The sequence below is a fragment of the Mesocricetus auratus genome, unplaced genomic scaffold (assembly GCF_017639785.1).
Source record: "Mesocricetus auratus isolate SY011 unplaced genomic scaffold, BCM_Maur_2.0 Super-Scaffold_100020, whole genome shotgun sequence".
NCBI lineage: Eukaryota > Metazoa > Chordata > Mammalia > Rodentia > Cricetidae > Mesocricetus > Mesocricetus auratus.
Window position 1 is genome coordinate 8,035,034 of NW_024429201.1, and position 19,922 is coordinate 8,054,955.

Here is a 19,922-nt window from a genome sequence, read left to right on the forward strand (position 1 = left end):
TTTGGATTAAGAACTAAACAAGGCCGGGCGGTGGTGGTGCACGCCTTTAATCCCAGCACTTGGGAGGCAGAGGCATGCGGATCTCTGTGAGTTCGAGGCCAGCCTGGTCTACAGAGCGAGTTCCAAGACAGCCTCCAAAGCCACAGAGAAACCCTGTCTTGAAAAACCAAAAAAAAAAAAAAAAAAAGAACCAAACAAGGCTGGGTGTGGTAGGGCATGGCTGTGATTCCAGCATCTGGGAAGCAAAGGCAGGAGGATAGGTATTCAGGTTATCCCTCGGTACCTAACTCCTTTGAGGTTAGATAGAGCAACAAAAATTCTTGCCTTCCTGCAACCCCGACTACCCCTATACAAACCCACCTAAAAACAAACTGAAGCTTAAACTTGGTAGTCAGGTTGAGCAGCCAAGGTTCAGAGATTAATATAAAACCGGTTTCCTTACGTGAAAAAACGAGGGAAACACACCTTAGACATTGGTACAATACTAAAACAGAATCCAGTAAGTTTTAAATCCTTTCCCTGTATATGCAGGGGACATTTATTAATTGCCTAAGGTGGAAATCTCCACGATGAATAACAAGGTTGAAGTGCAAATTAGGGTGAGTTTACATTGCAGATGTCTTTCGGCAAACTTTTGGGAGCACTGCACCAGACTACAAACCCCATAATGCATATAAAGACTTAGTTTCTGAGATATGACGCTCCCCTGGGCGACGGTAGGAGCAGATATTTATTTTCCCTCGTTAAGACGCCCCTCCCGTCCCCGTTTCTTTTAAAAACGTTTCCTCTCTTGGAATGCCTACGTCACCTTTTTCAAAGTGAACCGTCAGGTACCATGTTTAGGCAAGCTTAATACCATAACCTTTTAATTTTTTTCCTTTTTGAGACATGGTTTTTCTGTACTTTTGGAGTCTGCCCATCTACCTACTTATTTATTTACTTAAAACAATGGTTTGTGCTATGAGATTCCCAGGACAACTCTGCTGGAAAGAGCCACCTACTGAAACTGTTAGAAAACACGAGTACCAGCGCGACGCCACCTAGCAGCCCGCTAGCACTCCCGGGAAAGCCGGGCTCCGGCCAAGGCTCGCGTCCCTAAACAGGCTTCCGCGTGTTAACGTCTGGCACGCTCCGCCCGGCACGCGACCGCGGCGCCCAATCACGCGGGCACTGGCAGGGCCGGCTCCGCCCACGCCGCGTGAGTGCCCGTGCCGAGCGAGGGGCGAGCTTGTGGCCGAGCGAGCGGGGCTCCCCGCGGCCGTTCCGGGTTCCGGCGTCCGGCAGGCGCAGGGGCGCCGCGCACCCAGCGAGCCTGCTCGCTCGCGCCCTCCCCACCCCACCGTCCCGAGCTCGGGGAGGGCCCGCGGCTGGAGAGGGGGGCGCTCCTCGGGGAACGGCCGGGAATTCCCCCTTCCACCGAACGTTCGGGATTGTTCACCGTCCTCACGTCAGCAGCAGGGGGTAATCCCCGGCTCCAGCTGCTCCTGACGTCACCGCGCCGCGCCTCCGCCTCCCTCCCCCCCCGCCCCCGCGCGCCTCAGCCTCCGGGTCTTCCTCAAAGCCCCGCCCCCAGAGCTGGCCACGCCCCTCCCCCTCCCCCAGGCGCCCGACGTAGAGGGCGGAGCTTCTTTGACCGGGGCGTGAGCGGTTACTTGGGCCAGAAGGTTCTGTAGTGGAGGCCCTCCTCCTGCTGCCCCGCCCAGTGGGTTCGTTTGCACGGCTCCTTCCACACCCTTTCTTCCTCCTCTTTCCCCCTCGCCCCGCCTTCCTTCTCTTACTTCTCAACCTCTCTAGTTCCTTCCCCGCCTCGCCACCTTCCACGATCTCGCGAGACTTGGCCCAGAACATTGCGGATCGGGTCGGCGCCATTTTGGGACTGAGACTGGTTGTGGGGGAGGGAAAAGCGGCAAAAGGGGATTATTCAAAGTACCGAAAACCTCCTCCCGGGATCGAGCGCAGCGGCACCCCCAGGCCAGGGGCACCTCTGGTGGGGCAGAAGGTAACGCGGTCCCCTGGGCCCCGGAGCGGAGTTCCGGGGACGAGGGGGGGTGCCCGTGTCGGCGTTGGGGCTGGAGGGGTCGGGAGCGGCGTTGGTGGCGCGAGGCGTGAGGCTGCGGGCGGCCGGGGGGCGGCGTGGGGCGCGGGGCGCCCGCCCTCGGCGTTGACTCAGCCCGGCGGAGCGGAGGCGGAGGAGGCGGCGGCGGGGAGAGGTGGGCGGCGGGCCTCGGGGGCCGTGGGGGGGCGCTCGGCGGAGGCCGGGAGCGGCCGGGGCGCCCGCGGCGGCGGCTGCCTCAGGCCCCGGCACGCGCCTTCCCGGGCTCCAGGTAGCCGGCCCGGGGGCCGGGGGAGTCGCGGCCGAGTTGGGGCCTGCCGCTGTCTGCTCGGCGGCGCTTCGTCCTCCCCGCCGCGCCCGCCCGGCCGCCCGGCGCCGTGGCAGTTGCCCGCCGAGGCGAGTGAGCTCTCCCTGCGCTCCCAAGTCGTGTGGGCTCCGGGTCCGACGGCACCTGCGGGTTTTCGGGGAGAACACCGTCCCTAACGCGGTGTCCGAGTGCGGTCCCGTATCATCTCCCACACCTGGAGTCTGGACCGAGACCTGTTTGCTTAATTGAAGAAAGTGGGGATTTGCACCTTTCTCCCACGGCTGCTCTCCAAGGCTGGGAAGTCGCCCCGCAGGCGAATCTTGGGGATCTCTTTGCCACGCTCCCCTACCACCTTCCAGGCTAGCCTTAGAGGGGAACTCCCGGTGCCCCGTTCTCTCTGGCACTGCCTTTTGGAAGGAGCGTCATGCCCTGTTTGCCTCTCATTCTCGGAGGTGCGTTTACTAACGCTCCGTGGCTGCACCACCTGTCCATTTGTTTTCCTTTGGCACATGGGACTGAATCAGGGAACATCAATTGCAAGATGGTGTGGCAATTTCATAGCTTTGATACTCGCTCAGAAAGTTTTGAAGTTTTGTACATAACCTCCAGTGCTCTGCCTGCACCCAGTTCCCAGTTCAGATCGGAACTTTGCTCAATGATTCCGTCACCCACCGTTCTCTGCCCCTCGACTTGGAAGTCCTTTTCATTCAGTAGGCTTTTGCCGAGGTTTAGGAAAAGGCTCTTTAACTAGCTCTTTTTAGGACTTTACACGAGTTGGCAACAGAGGTTGATTTTTTTTTTCCCAAAGTGGGGGTTGATTTTTATTTAAAAAATCAAAATTGTGATTTACTTTTTTTTTTATAACTTACAGGTGGTTGAATTATACAGATATGAAGATCATCTTCTAGGTTTTGTTTAAAAGGCCCCGGGTATTTCAAGAGGCCATTTTGGAATTACAGTTTTGTTTTTTGTTTTTGTTTTTTTGGGTAATTTTGCCCCAGAAGTTTTATTAAAATTGACAAGAATCATCTCCGAAGTGAATTGATAGTAGTGAAAAAATTCAACGAGCTACAAAAAGATCCAGTCATTTCTTCAGTATTTTGGTTCAAACGGATTATATAAGTGGTTAAAGTATTTCATCTGGTGTTATTTTTGTCTCTTTCCCCCCTTTCCTGTTGGTTCTTCAGCCAAAACTGTAAGATATGTTTGGTTTGTGTACTGAGTAGTTTCAAATTACTGTTGAAATATTGCTGAAGTTTCTGGCAGTTCTTTTTACCTTTATTGAAAGTTTTAGTAGTTTTTGACTTCAGCTCTTTTCATATTACGATGGGACAGCTTTTCTAAATGAAGACATTGAAAGAATCCAGTGTTTTTCTTTTTATCTTTTATTTACTTGTGAATGTAAGATGTTCCAGTTTCACACCAGCATGGTAGTATTGAGATAGCTGTTTGTACCTCTGTACATGCTGATGTTTAGAAGTAATCTTCAGATGTGACATTTTCTTTTTGTTTCTGCTTTTTGCACCTAAATTGGATATTTCATCTGGAGTGGATAAGTACAGTGACAGATACATGGAATAGTAAAGAAGACCTTGCTCTCGAATCCAAGGAACTTGGCTAATTCTGGATACAGCCATATGAAAACTTCAAAACAAATATGGGTAGCTGACTTCAAATAACTCTATGTCAAATAGTCATAGGTTAAGTATCTTCAAAGAACTTGGATATTTCAGAGGATACAAAATAAAAAAACAAACTGGAAAACATAAAGCTTGTAGAGAAAAAACCAACACCTTCCTGTGCAGTCCTCTTGGAATTTGTAAGTACTCTAATGGTGAGCAAATTAGATATTCATTTGTAAACTGTAATATGAGTCAAATTGATCCTGTGTTATTCTTAAATCTTTCAGTTTCTTGAAAAAATTTGCTTTAGATTCAGTTTCTGGATAGTTTGAAAATAGACATTAGCTATATGGAAATAGAGATTTAAATGTTTCAAACTTACTACAGTTTTAAGTGAAAAGTTTTTGTGATTTTAAAGTTAAAGACAGATGCATCTGGTCAGTATTCTTTTAGACTGAATAACAGAATAATAAAAACCTACAAAAATACACATACAGTATCTGGTTGGTTGTACATTTTTAATGTCTCGTGCCTTGATTCCTAGTTTAATTCCCAATTGTGAGTTTAGATAGCATTACTACACACACAGTTTAGTGATCTAGTTTAGAGTAAGGTAAAACAAAATCACGCAAACTTGGTTTTAAATCTTATGAAATAGCTTTTTTTTTTTTTTTTTTTTTTTTGGTTTTTCGAGACAGGGTTTCTCTGTATTGTTTTGGAGGCTGTCCTGGAACTCACTCTGTAGACCAGGCTGGCCTCGAACTCACAGAGATCCACCTGCCTCTGCCTCCCGAGTGCTGGGATTAAAGGCATGCGCCACCAACGCCCGGCGAAATAGCTTGTTTTAAGGCACAACTATTCCTATTATTTTAACCCATTACAGACATTAACAATTTATTGAAGCAATTTGTGTTTTCCACTCTTCAGTTTTCTAAACATTTTTGGGAAAGAAGCAGAGAAACTGAGCAAGTTGGCTTAAACCTTTAAACTAGCATAATGATTACATAGTCCCCTCCCCCAGGAATGTTGTGCTGACTTAATTAAGTTCATAGTTTTTTAATTCTTTTTTTTTTTTTTTTTTTTTTTTTTTTTTTGGTTTTTCGAGACAAGGTTTCTCTGTGGCTTTGGAGGCTGTCCTGGAACTCACTCTGTAGACCAGGCTGGCCTCGAACTCACAGAGATCCACCTGCCTCTGCCTCCCGAGTGCTGGGATTAAAGGCGTGCGCCACCAACGTCTGGCAGTTTTTTAATTCTTTTAACAAATGTAAGATTTGCTATTATGTAGTTTTTTCAGTGTGTTGGCATTCTGGAGTATATTTTTAAAAAATTTCGCACAATTTAGTAAGTGATTAATATGGCTGCATTTAATTTATTGCACCTAATAACCTGTTCTGAGGTAGAAGATTGTAGTTTTTCAACACTCTTCCAAAGATTTGCTAACTTTTAGTAAGTTGTTCATTTATTTATAAGTAGTTTTCTCCCCGTACTAACCTGTTGAATTCTGTTAGTTCCTTTAAAGCAAAAGAAGCAGGAATCTTAACTGGCTGGTGGTGGTGTATGTCCTTAATCTTAGTGCTCAGAGGCAGAGGATCCTTTGGTTTGAGGCCAGCCTGGTCTATAGAGCTAGTTCTAGGACAGCCAAAGCTACACAAAGGAACCCTGTCTCAGAGAGAAAAAAAAAAGGAAGCAGTAGACTAAATGAATGTTTATTTGGATATTCATGCTTAACATTTTCTGCTCTGAAGTTGGGATTAAAAGTTCAATTCCCTAAATTCTAACAAACTGGATTATATGTGTTTTCTGTGTTAGAAGATCTTTAGTAGTTCTTAAAAATTAAAAGAAAATTGAGACAGCTAACCATTGAGGGTGGCCTGAAACTTGAGGTCTTTCTGACTTAAATCTCAGTGCTAAAATTCACCTGTGTGCTGACACACCAGGCCTTTTTATGCAGTATTTTAATAAATTGATGAGGACGTTCATCAATCACTTGGGATCCAAGAGCCTGTATTCCATGCGTTCCTATTAATTGGCTCTTGAAGTTTTTTTGTATAAAAATATGTACCTTTAATCGAATTTGGTCTGATGTGGTGATTGTGAGCCTTTTGTTATCTCAGCATTCAGGAGGCAGAGGTAGGTCTGGTCTACAATATAAGTTTCAGACCAGTCAAACTAAAGTATTGCGTGTGTGGGAACAAAACAAACAAAAATCCCAGCAGAAATTAAATTGTTATCACCTGATTTTTATTCATAGAGAACCACAGGCTGGTCTTGAACTCATAGAAGTCTGCCTGCCTCTGCCTCCCGAGTGCTGGGATTAAAGGCGTACGCCACCACAGCCTGGCTCACATTTGATTTCTTGTGATTTTGAAATTTCCAGTATTTCCAAGCAACAGTATCAGGGTAAATTACTTCAGGAACCAGTTTTGAGCACTTGACTCTTTGGTGGTCTGTTGTGAACTTTGTTTACAGGAATTGGTCAACAACTGAGTACTGTGGCTGGACTTGGTAGTGCACTCCTTTAATCCCAGCAGAGGCAGGTGATCTATTTTGAGTTCAAGGCCACCAGGATTCCAGGACTACATATAGAAACCTAGTCATGACAAACAAAAAGAATGCCTTTAATCCCAGCATTTAGGAGACAGAGGCAGGAGGACAGCCTGGTCTACAGAGCTAGTTCCAGGACAGCTAGGGCTGTTAGACAGAGAAACCCTGTTTCAAAAAATAAAACAACTAAACAAACAAACAAACAAAAGAAACAAAATAAACCCCCAAGCAAAACAAGCAAAAAACCCACATGAACATCAGAAAATGTTAAGGCCAGAAGAGGGGTTGGAATCATAGGCAGTTGTGAGGCCATCTAAAGTGGGTGCTGGAAACCAAATTGAGGTCCTCTGGAAGAGTAGCCAGTGCTCTTAATCCCAGAGTTATCTCTCCAGCCCCATGTAGTCCAGGGTGGCTTCAAAGCCAAAAATGACTTTAAACTTCTGATTGCTTGCCTCTGCATCTTCCAGGGCTGGAATTACAGGTATGCCTCTCTACTCCCACAGGTTTGAACCTATGACGGTGCAAGTTAAAGCAATCATTCTGTCAATTAAGCTGCATCTCCATCCCATCTGATTTTGACAGTTTTTCAATATTTTACTTTCTGGAAATTGAACTTTATAGTATCACTCCTCAGTAACTGGAGCACTGCTTGGACCAATTCTCCCTCACCCCACTCTTCCAGTTTCTATTACTCATGTTCTAAATGAGGTGTTTTGATGATTACAGTTATAGATTATGGTGCTGTGTTTTGCTGTCTACTTTTACGTGATTTCTTTGCTTTTTTGAGACTGGGTTTCTCTGTTTAGCCTTGGCTGTTTTGGAACTCACTCTGTAGGCCAGACTGGCCTCCAACTCCTAGGGATCCACCTGCCACTGCTGGGAACGATATCCATTCTTAATACTATGAGGAAAGTAGTGTAATTATAGAGGTGTAAGTAAGGAAATTAATATTTAGGAAAGTTGAGGCTGGAACAGAGTTGCTTGCTTAGAATTAGAATCCAAGTGCTCTAACCAAGCTCATACTCTTGAGACAGGGTTTCTCTGTGGCTTTGGAGGCTGTCCTGGAACTAACTTTTTGTAGACTAGGCTGGTCTCGAACTCATACTCTTCAATTCCCTGCCCCTATTTTATGTATTGGGGATGGGTCTCTTTCATGCTAGACAAGCTCTAGCCCTGAGTAGTATTCTCAGCCAAGTGGAGATTTTCTGTAGCTTTGGAGCCCCTCCTGGAACTAGCTCTGGAGACCAGGCTGTCAGGTTCCGAGATCTGGTATTAAAAGTGTTCGGTCCACTATCTTGGAAACCTACATTCTTTTTTGTTTTGATTTGTTTTTTTTTTTCAAGATAGGATTTCTCTAGCTTTGGAGGCTGTCCAGAAACTCAGTCAGTAGACTAGGCTGTCCTTGAACTCGCAGAGAGTCATCTGTCTGTGCCTTCCCAGTGCTGGGATTAAAAGCGTGCAAACCCCATCCATACCCCCATGCACACTCTTAATAATGCTTTAAACTCATTCATGCTAGCTCTACCCAGCATGGTCTGTACGCTCAATGCTTTGATTTACTATCTTGTGGATACCACTTTTAATTCATTCTAGTTGAACATCCCCCCCCCCCCACCAGTTCACCCTGATTATATTAATAGAGGTTGGGGAAGTTTTTTTTTTTTTTTTTTTTTTTGGTTTTTCGAGACAGGGTTTCTCTGGCTTTGGAGGCTGTCCTGGAACTCGCTTGGTAGTCCAGGCTGGTCTCAAACTCACAGAGATCCGCCTGCCTCTGCCTCCCGAGTGCTGGGATTAAAGGCGTGTGCCACCAACGCCCGGCTGAGGTTGGGGAAGTTAAGGGAAGAGAAGCTGCTGTTTAGTTTTGCTATTTGTTGGTAGATATTTGGATGATAACTTTGCTTGGTTACAAATTAAAATCTGGCTTTAACCATAGTCTCTTACAAATGTGGATCTAAATATTTGTTGTGCTTTACTTTCTCTATGGTTTTGATCTGAAATTACTACATAGGTTTTGTTTTTAAATCTACCTTGAAGCACAACAGAAGGAAAAAAACAACATTTAAGGAGAAAGATTGAAAAATGGCACAGTTTAGTTTGAAAGTGAAATAAACGAGAGATATTTGAGTATAGGTCAGATGATCCTGTGCTTTGACCATATTGTCTTGATTCTTTTGTGTATGTTTGTGAAATGGCATCTCACTATCTCAATGTTTAACCTCTGCTGGCCTGGAGTTTGCTGTGCAGCTCAGACTGGTCTTGTAATGATCCTCTTGCTTCTGCCTCCTCAGTTAAAGGAATTATGGGTCTGTGCCTCTATCGTTGGCTTTGTCTGTATTGTCACTTATAATGAAAACCACATACATACATGTGTTGTGTACACATATGTATTCATGTAGAAGTCAGAGGATAGCTTCAGAAACTGGGTCTCTTCTTCCATAAGTGGATCTTAGCTATCCAGTTTAGGCTTTGCAGCAAGTGACTATACCTGGGAAGCTTTTTCACTGGCCCTGATGAGATTTCTAGTAGTTTATTTAGATGCAGTTATGATATAAGAAAATGGTAAATTAGAGGTTAAAGGAATTGTGATATTGTATATTTACCCTAATCTTTTTTACCTTAGTTTTTTTCATTAAACTGAGAAATATTAATTGCCAAGTTGATAATATAAAATTATATGTAATACTAAGAGTTTACTTAATTCAGTTTGTGTGTCAAACCAGTGTTTATTTATGGTTTCTTAAACTATTCTGTCTCTTGTTTTTGTTAATTTTGCCTGTTATTTTTTGCCTGAATCTCATTTATGCCAAGCTGAAATTGTATCTTTAATTTCGTAGGCTACAAAGCTTTGTTTCCCCATTTCAAATTTTCATTTGCTATCCTACTCTTAGGTTGGTTTTTTAAAATTATTATTTCTTTGCTTTTCTCCTTATTCTTTTTTTTATTTTTTATTTTGGTTGTGTTTTACGAGACAGGGTTTCTCTGTATTGTCCTTATTCTTTTAAAAAGTCTCAGAAACCTCCCTGAAATATATCAGGAGCAGCTTAGCTGATGTTCTGACTTCCTTTAGGTCTTTTCATTAAATATCTGTTGCTGCCAGCTAGAACCATAATTCACTTCAATCTCCTAGAACAGGTGATCTGAGATGAAGGAAAGGTGTAATATCTTTAATTACCAAGGTTCAGTCACTTTCCGTCTTTTTAGTTGCATGTCTCTAGGTTTATAAAATTAAGACAAAATAAAAAGGAATCCAACCCATATTTTTGAAGAAAAAATTTATGGACCTATTTATAAAGTATGGGTGGGTTTTCACATAGTAAAAAATCTTTGTCCCGCGGGGCGGTGGTGGTGCACGCCTTTAATCCCAGCACTCGGGAGGCAGAGGCAGGCGGATCTCTGAGTTCGAGGCAGGGCTGGACTGACAGCCTCCAAAACAATACAGAGAAACCCTGTCTCGTAAAACCAAAAAAAAAAAATCTTTGTCCCACAAAAGTAGTGTGGGTGTTACATAGTTTTGGGGAGAGTATATTCTATATTTATATGGATTCGGTAGGCTTAATAACTTTCCAGCTCCTGTATGACTTGTGGAAGTCAGGTTTTGTTTTTTTTTAAGGGAAAAACCTAGAGATTTCACATTCTAGACAAGCAATTTATTGCCTAGTTATAACCCTAGTCCTGTTTATTGTTTATGCTTTTCATTGGTTTTTCAGTTAGCATAGTAAATGAATTAAAAGGAAAGATTTGGCCAGGCGGTGGTGGCGCACGCCTTTAATCCCAGCACTCTGGAGGCAGAGGCAGGCGGATCTTTGTGCGTTCGGGGCCAGGCTGGACCGATAGCCTCCGAAACAATACAGAGAAACCCTGTCTCGTAAAAACCAAAAAAAAAAAAAAAAAAAAAAAAAGATTTGTATTTTTTATGTGTGAGTTTTGCCTGTATATTTGTATGAGGACCATGTTTGTGCCTGATGAAAAGAGGATATTGGATCTCCTGGAACTACAGTTACAGGCACTTGTGAACTGTCGTGTGGGTGCTGGGAACTGAGCGAACAGGTCTTCTAAAAGAGCATCTAGTGCTCTTAATCTGATAATCTCTTCACCCCTTAAAAAAAACTTTGTGTTTAAGTGCATGCCAGAGGCCAAAGGTATTAGATCCCATGGAGCTGGAGTTACAGGCAGTTGTGGGTACCTGATGTGGATGCTGGTAATCTGTCCTTTGCAGAAGCAAGGGCTGTTACCCACCATATGTCTCTAGCCTGTAGTCTAGTTCATAAACACTAGTTTTGATATGCTTTTTCTAATGACTAAAGGAGTATTGCCTTATACTAACTGGGTCCTGTGTATATCTTCAGAGAAATATTTAAATGTGAGGAAGACAGCCAGTGTCATCCTTCCCTCCCTTGCTTTGTAGCCTAGTCTGGTTTGGAATTTTTAATCCTGCTTAGCACCCTAGTGCTGAGATTACAGGTATATTTTACCACACCTGGTATATTTGCCCATTAAAACTTGTTGGTGGTGCATGCCTTTAGTCCCAGCACTGGGAGGCAGAGGCAGGTGGATCTCTGTGAGTTCAAGGCCAGCCTGGTCTACAGAGCGAGTTCCAGGACAGCCTCCAAAGCAATACAGAGAAATCCTGTCTCAAAAAAAAAAAAACCCAAAACTTAGTTGTTTATAAGACAGTCATATTTTAGATAGTAACCTTGATCATAGTGAAGCATTTGAGATAGGATCTTAGCATATATCTCAGGCTGACTATAACTCCGGCTGACCTTGAACTCTGATTTCTTGCCTCGTGTGGATGCTGAAATCACCTTCAGCAATGAATAAATCTTAATGACTGATAAGTACTGTTTATTTTTTAATAACTAGTAAGTACTGTTTATTGAAGTTCATAGCATGTCCTAGGCTATTCCAAACCTTTTAAATTTTAGTCCTGTAGACACCTGTGTGGGAAGGCCTGCGTACTCTCACTTTACAGTTGAGAAAATATAGGCACAGGGTTTTTAGACACCATGCCAAGCTGTACAACTAGTTTTTCTTCCAAGCCCATGTATTTCTGTATCAAGGCTTACAGTTAGTTTTTAAGGTGTTAATGAGAAAAGCAAAATTAGAAGATACTTTCATCTTGGGCAGCAAATTTTTATTTTCCTAGGTGAATATGATAACAGTTTGCAGGTTGATAATCATTATTCATGAACACAGGGGTTCTGGGAATCAAACCCAAGTCCTCTGTGTAAGGGCAGTAAGTACTCTTAACTTGTAAGTCATCTTTCCAGTTCAACTAATTCTTAGGGTCCTTGTGAACAATAACTAAAATGAGGTATCTAAAATCAGTCATACAAAGAAATTCAGTCTAAGATTAAATAATTCATTTAAGAGAATAGGTGACAAAACCAGAATTTGAATTAGCTTTTGTTTTCTTCTTTTCCTTTCTCTTGAGGTGGTGCTGGGGACCAATTTCTGCCAAGTGTAATTTCTGTTCCAGTTGAAACAATGTCCTAGTAGTGGCTCTTATCCCTTAGTTATCCTGCCCACTAGAAGTTGTGATACAGTGGTGGAAACCTCCCCTTTCACTCCTCCTTTCTCTCTTCTTTTCTCTCTTTTCCTCTCCTTTCTTCCCCCCTTCCCTCTCCCCCATCCCCTCTCTTCATCCTTTCCCTCTGAGACAGGGTTACACTTTATAGCTGAGGCTAGCCCAGAACTTGTACGCATCAGTTTCCCAAGTTTTAGGTGTAGAGGTGTTACAATACTTCATGTAATTTTGGAGCTGGCGATAGAGCCTAGGGCAAGACAAAAAGAGCACCTAAGGAAGCATATACCACTGACCTATACTGTAACTCTTTAATGCCTTTTAAAAAGTCATGTTAGACTTTTGTAGTGATTAAAAACCATGTCAAATAAGAAAAACCTTCAGTTCATCATAATGCAAGGGTATGGCTCAAATCAGGGTGAAGTCTTCCCTTAAAAGCTGTGATAGTGCACACTAGGTACACAATGAACTGTCTCTTTTGAAGCAAAATACCCTCTTTCATATTAGATCAAAATAATATATACTCGTAGTAAAGGTAAATGAAAGTAATTTAAAATAAAGTGACACATTTAAATATGTAATGTCATAAGTATGATCAGTCTAGAATATAAACAACATTTCTTTGTGTAGCTCTGTAGACCAGGCTGGCCTCCAACTTACAGAGATCCGCCTGCCTCTGCCTCTCAAGTGCTGGGATTAAAGGCGTGCACCACCATCTCCAGGCTAAACCATTATTTTTAAAAGCAGAAATGTTGTATATATAGTAAAAGTAAAAGCACTGCATTTGATAACATACTCTTTCATGTGTACAATTGTAGCTTTTTATCAGACTAAAAATGTATAGAATGTTTATAGCAACCAAGAATGGTGGTTCTCAACCTGTGGGTTGCAACCCCTTTGACAAACCCCTGTCTTTAAAAATATTTATATTAAGATTCATAACAGCAAAATTACAGTTGTGAAATGCAAGAAAATAATTTTTTGGTTGGGAGTCACCACAACATGAGGAATTTGTGTTAAAGGGTTGAAGTCTTAGGAACTCACTGTGTAGACCAGGCTGGTCTTGAACTCATCCCTCTCCCTCCTGAGTGCTGGGATTAAAGGCGTGCACCACCATCTCCAGGCTAAACCATTATTTTTAAAAGCAGAAATGTTGTATATATAGTAAAAGTAAAAGCACTGCATTTGATAACATAGTATAATTTTGAATTTGAGGTGTTTCAGTCATCTTTCATTGTTCATCTGTGTGTGCAGTATGTGTGAGATGTAACTGCACAGGCAGAGTGAAGTGAATGTTTCTTTTAGAACCAGAGCTATTGTGAATGTGCTTGATGCAGTATGGGTCAATACTGTCAGAGCAAAAGAGTTATTAAATTTGTGATTATGAATTAGTTTTGATTGCCCAACATTGAGAATCCTTTTAATTCTTTTACTGATGTCAGGTTTTTCCACCCCCACATTCAGTTAGATGGTTATGTACCATTTGGGGTTTAGGTCCACTAGCAATTTGGTATGCTGGGTGTGGTGGCACACAGGATTGAAAACTCAGCACCTTGGTAGCAGAGTTGAAGGTCAGCCTACTCTACGTAGCAAGTTTAGGCCAACCAGGCCAAACCTTGTCTCAACAGTACCCCCCAAAACAAAAACCAAAAACCCAAAACTACTGCAAGTCAGTGGCTTTTTTTTTTTTTTTTTTTTGCTTAGTAGTTCTGGAGATTGAACCTGGGGCTGGGGGGGCATGCTAGGCAAGCACAGCACTACCATTGAGCCACAGCCTTATCCTTCTGGGGGGCGTCTATTTTCCAGGTTCTGACAGTTATTGACTAGTTCAGAGATAGACTACTTTTAAAAAATTTTGTTTTTTCCAGACAGGGTTTCTCTGTGTAGCCCTGATTACCTTGGAACTTGCTCTGTAGACCAGACTGGCCTTGAACTTTAATAAGATCAGCCTCCGCTGCTTCCTGAGTGCTGGGACTAAAGGTGTGTCCTCCACTGCCCTTTTTTATAATTCTATTTCTTCTCCCCCCTTTATCCTTCCCTTTACAATGTTGATGTTTTGTGTGTTTTTTTTTTTTTTTGATAGAGGATCTGACATAGCTAAGGTTGGCCTATAATTCTCAATGCAGCAGTAAATGTATTGAATTTGTAATCATTTGCTTCACTTCAAAAGTGCTTAGATTAGATAGGTGACACCATTCCTGATTGCTTTTTGGCTTTCTCAGGCAGCTGTGCTCTGTATCTCAGAGAGGCCATGAAATTTAGCAGTATTCTTGCTTTAGCATCCTGAGTGCTGAAATTACAGAACATGTGACCACTGAACCCTGCTGGCACTTTTCTAATAGTAAATACTTGTGAGAAAAATTGTACTTTAAAGTTTCTTGAAAGGATCTCTGTCTTCAACCTAGTTTTACAGTTATTTATTAGCTTGTTGTTAAAGTCAGGACTGACTGCTCAGTTGTGCCGTGTATCTTTCACTGCTAAGCCCCAATTGTTTATGTTGGCCATTCAATGAATGTGTTAATTTGAATTAAATTTTGTCCCAATTAGTCCATCCTGTTTGCAGACAATTCTAGTTTGAAATTTACCAACCCTTAAAACACAAAAAGTCCCCCTGTATATGGATTTGTTGAATATTAGCCTGCTTCAATTTTTTGAGTAAACCCAGTAATTATAAATTTGTGGACTTAAATTTTTTATGTTTTGTGATTATAATTATGTCATTTCCCTCTTTCTCTTCACACTGAACCCTCCCACTCACACCCTTCCACCATTGTCCCTTCAAGTTCATGGGCTCCTTTTCTTTGTTACTTATGCATGTATGTATGTGTATACACACACACACACACAAACACACACGTATATGTATGTGTATACTTAGAAGGGAGGAAGTTCATGAGGCTTCACCTTTAAAATTGTGTACATTAACTAGGGTCTGGGGATGTGGCTCAGTTGGTAGTGTGCTTGCCCACCATATGCCAAGTCTGAGATTTCAGGATGATCTTCATCAAATAACCTGGCTGTGGTGGTACAAGAATAATTGCAATACTTGGGAAGCGAAGGGAGGAAGATCAGGAATTCATCAAGGTCATGGTCACTTAGCTAATTTGAGGCCAGACTGTGATAAACTAGACCTTGTCTCGGAACCAAAGCGTGAGTAATGTTATTTCTTGGAACTGAATTAATTAAAAATATAATCATTTGTTTTATTCATGTGTATGTGTGCATTTGTGTGAATATTTGCCACAAGTGTGAATGCTGGTGGAAGTCAGAGTACTTTGGCTGCAGGTAGCTGTCAGGTGCCCACTTGTGGGTCCTGGGTCCTCTGGAAGAGTACTTAGTGCTCTTAACTATGGAGACATCATCTCTTTAGCTCCATATCAGTTCTTATTATGATTGTGTGTGTGTGTGTGTGTGTGTGTGGCTAGTTGAAATCAAGATCTCACATGGTATGTATACATGTATACATAGTACTACTAAGGTTAAATGTTAGCTCAGCCTGAACTGTATTCCCAACTTAAGCTATAGCTTTAGTCCTGTAAAAGTTTTTTAGGTGTGTGTTTCTGTTGTATGTATATTTTACATATTGTTCTTTAGTAGTCTTCTTAAAAACATTCTGTTTCCAGAATGTAATGTTTTAGAGGGTAGAACATTTATGCAACCCTTAACAAGTATCAATTTCTTGGGAGGCAGAGGCAGGTGGATCTCTGTGAGTTCGAGGCCAGCCTGGTCTATAGAGTGAATTCCACGGACAGCCAGACAGCCAACTGCTATTACACAGAGCAACCCTGTCTCAACCACCTGTCCCCCCCCCCAAAGAAACCCAAGTAACAATTTTGTACTTTCTTTTATGATTTTTTCCCCCACAGAAGTAAAGATTCTGCTAAGAGGTAAACTGAGGATAGGTTTTTAGCTCTGACTGTCCTGGAACTCAGATCCACCTGCCTCTGCCTCTGGAGTGCTGCAATTAAAGGCTTGAGCTTACCACTGTTCTGCTGTCTTTTAACCTCTTAATTACAACCATCCATAGCTTTAACACTCTTTAGTAGTATCCCAGTTACTTGCCTTGATTTTTTCCCCCCCAAAATCAGTTCAGTACCCTATCTCTATCCATTCTACTTCTTTCCCAACCCCATCTTAGCAACTAAAATCCCATTATACACCATACTATCCTTGATTGGTTAAACACTTAACAGCATTTGAGGTCAAAAGGGCCACTGTTGTTAACAGGCAAGCATGATATTTGCATAGTGGTAATATCTAGCAGTTGTGGTTGTTCTCACGGTTAATATTCTACTTTTGGATAATATAGGGACCTGTAGGGGGCCGGGCGTTGGTGGCGCACACCTTTAATCCCAGCACTCGGGAGGCAGAGGCAGGCGGATCTCTGTAAGTTGGAGACCAGCCTGGACTACCAAGCGAGTTCCAGGACAGCCTCCAAAGCCACAGAGAAACCCTGTCTCAAAAAACCCAAAAAAAAAAAAAAAAAAAAAAGGACCTGTAGGGCAACATGGGACTGCCGAATTTCTGAACTATGTTCTTAAACTTTGTTGTACCCAAGTACCATTTGAAGTACAAATGTATTGACTGAAAGAGTATAGCTGGCAAAATGTCAGGCAGTGAAACAAACCTAGATGCATAAGTCTCAAACAGTAACGTAAGAAACACACAAACACACACACACACACACACACACACACACACACACACACACACACACACACCCTAAGGAAACATATCCTTGATCCCAAATTACTAATCATACAGCGATGACATCTAGCAAGAGTGAGTTAGATGGACTTCCAGGCAGATAATTAAAAAGGATGATTTTTTTTTTAGTGTGTTTAAAGAGATGAAAGAAGAAAGAAAGATCTTGATTGGAAACACAGGAGAACTCAATAAGAAAGGGAGGCTATGGGAAATAGGAAAGAGGGATTGGTTTTTTTTTTAATGTTTATTTTATTTACTATGCATACAGTGTTCTGCCAGAAGAGGGCACCAGATCTCATTACAGATGGTTGTGAGCTACCATGTGGGTGCTGGGAATTGAACTCAGCCAGTGCTCTTAACCTCTGAGCCATCTCTCCAGCCCTGAGGGGTTGGTTTTTAAAGAGATAGAAATATTAGAGGAAAAAATCTGAAATACTGTTAATGAAAAACATAAGTCAATAGAAAAGTTTGTGCAATAGAATAGAAATGAGTGAAGGAGAAGAAAAGTATCTGAGCTTGAAGACAAGGTGGCTGAACTGGAGCAATCAGACACAAAGCAGTTACAAGATCACATTTCATCCTCAAAAAACCATATCTGTGAGTGGTTGTGGAGGTCCAACTATAATTTCACTGGTAGAGACATTATTCCCAGGAGCAGTCTGGTTTTGGTGACTACCTGAATTCATGAGATTCAGGTTCAAACCTTGCTGAGACATTGAGAATGGTTGAGAAAGTCTTCTGGTTTCTACATGCATGTGAATATACCTACACACCTGTGCCTGAGCACATGTTTAACAGCTGGAGTAGTTGTAAATACACACACACACACACACACACACACAATTTTGTACCCTGATTCCTGCTTTGAATTTTTTAAATTAAGTTTTACTCTTTTATTTTGTTCATGCACATATGTATCATGGTGAACATGGGGAGGTCAGAGCACAACTGGAGGTCTCTGTTCTCTGCTTTAATTATTGTGGGCCCTGGGGATTGGACTCATTTCATTACACTTTTTTACCCACTGAGCTCTCTTTCCAGCTTTGTAACATCATATTTTTGAAGGGGTTTTTGAACTAGTTATTTTGTCTTTAAAAAAAAAAACCTCTCCCAAACCTTGATTGAGTTGATTGACGTTTTGTAGATGTGGTGGAGGTGGAACTTGCATGCCTTTTTGATATCCAGACCAGAGTTTGAGAGTAAACTCTTTGCTTCTACCATGTGGGTTCTAGAATTTGAATTTAGGTTGTCCGGGTTGGCAGCAAGTGCCCTTGGTTGAACCATCCCGCTTGTCTAAGTTGACTTTTCTTATGTTTATATAGAAGGTAGGCATCTTTGTGGGTAGAATAAGGAGAGAAACTTGGTTTTGTTTATTGCCTTCTGCCCTATGGTACAGGTTGTCAAATTGATCATTATTAGTGATGTTCACATTGATCTGTTTATTAAGGTACTATTTGTGAGGCTGTTTTACTTCAGAACTGCAATTAATAAATTCTGGATGGGGGAGTACTTAAAATTGCATAGATAAGCTATTCTCATACACAATATGTGTGCATATGTCTAGGTTTATAGTGTTCTTGTCATTTATTTTGATCCAGGTCATATATGTAATTAACATTTTAGAAGCACGGTTTTATTGACATCCATGATGTACTTACATGAAATTATACAATGAGTTTTTCTTGCTAAAAGAAAATTTTGGGAGCTGGTTAAGAGCTCTGGCTGCTCTTCCAGAGGACCTGCGTTCCATTCCCAGAACCCATAAGGCAGCTCACAACTGTGTAACTCCATTTCCAGGGGATCTGTTACTCTAAAAAAAAAAAACATACATGCAGGAGAAAATGCACATAAAATAAGAAACAATACATTGTAAGAAGTTAAACAAGAAATGTATGCCACATTTAGCTTATTTTGTGTGTTTATGGACATTTGGTATGATTCTACCGTTTGATGATTGTGATAGTGCTGATGTAAACATTGGTATACACATTTTAAAATATGATTTTCAGTTCTTTGAGCATACTGAATAAAGATACTATGGATAATAAGGTAATTGTGTATTTTACCTTTTTGAAGGATTGCCAAATTGTAGTTTATAATGGTACAATTTTATCTTCATAACAGTAACATATAAGGGCTCCAATTTCTTACTATCTTCAATACCACTTATTATTTTTTTGCTACTTAAAAAAGATAAGCTATCCTAATGGATGTGAACTGGTGTCTTATGGTAGTTTTGACTTAATTTCTCTAATGGCCTTTTTTCTAGTGATGCTGAGGGCATTTTTATATGTGTATTGAGTATAGATTTTAGGAGAAATATCTAGTCCCCCCCCCCCCCCCAAGACAGGGTTTCTCTATGTAAACAGCCCTAGCTATCCTTAGACCAGGCTGGCCTTGAACTCTCAGAGATCTGCCTGCCTCTGCCTTCTCTGTTGGAATCAAAGGTGTGCATCACCACCACCCAGCTATTCCTGTAATTGTTTTGCGTTTTCTGAAAATTGGCAGTTAATGATATTCAAAATTCTTTTTGGGGTGTGGATAAGAATATATCATGGAGCTGTAGAGAAGCCTTTGTAATTAAGTGTACTTGTTGCACTTCAGAGGAATTTACAATTTTACAGAACTTACTGGGCCTTATTTGCTCTTATAGAAATTTTGGGAAATCTTTTTCTATAAAATAAAGGACATGTTCTAATGGATTGAATGTAAATAGGTTTTATAGATACAAGAGTTGAAGAAGGAAACAGAAGAAACAGTTTGATACTTTGAAAATTAATTTTTTAAAGAGGGAATAGATAAACAGTAATAGACAATCAATTGGTTAATAACAAACAGGTTACTTCAGGTTACTTTTTTTGGGCAATGATGAAAGTGAAGGAACAGCATGTGTTTTGAAACTGGTCTGTTTAGAAAAGTTGGCTATTACCTTCCTTGATTTTTTTTCTTCCCTTTTAAAAAATTTTGGACAATAAGTAACTTTGAGATTGGTGATGTGGAACTTAAGTATGGGAAACTTTGTTTTGAATTTAGTTTGGTCTGTCAGGAACGTAATTTAAAACAATGGTCTCCTATAATTACAATTTAGCAGTAGCAAATGGAATCTTACAATTTGGTCACTGTAATTTAGTTTTTTTTTCCTTTCTTTTGGGACAGGGTCTCTAT

The 19,922-nt window shown here is 41.5% G+C and overlaps 1 protein-coding gene across 1 annotated transcript in view; it reads left to right on the forward strand.

The window, feature by feature from the left end:
* The first annotated feature begins 1,680 nt into the window (after positions 1–1,680).
* The window catches only part of Gpbp1 (GC-rich promoter binding protein 1), a 61,223-nt gene continuing 42,981 nt past the window's right edge, over positions 1,681–19,922 (forward strand). Inside the window, 2 exon segments of the mRNA XM_040728868.1 lie at positions 1,681–1,999; positions 3,232–4,179. The gene's annotated coding sequence lies outside the window, so the exon portion shown is untranslated.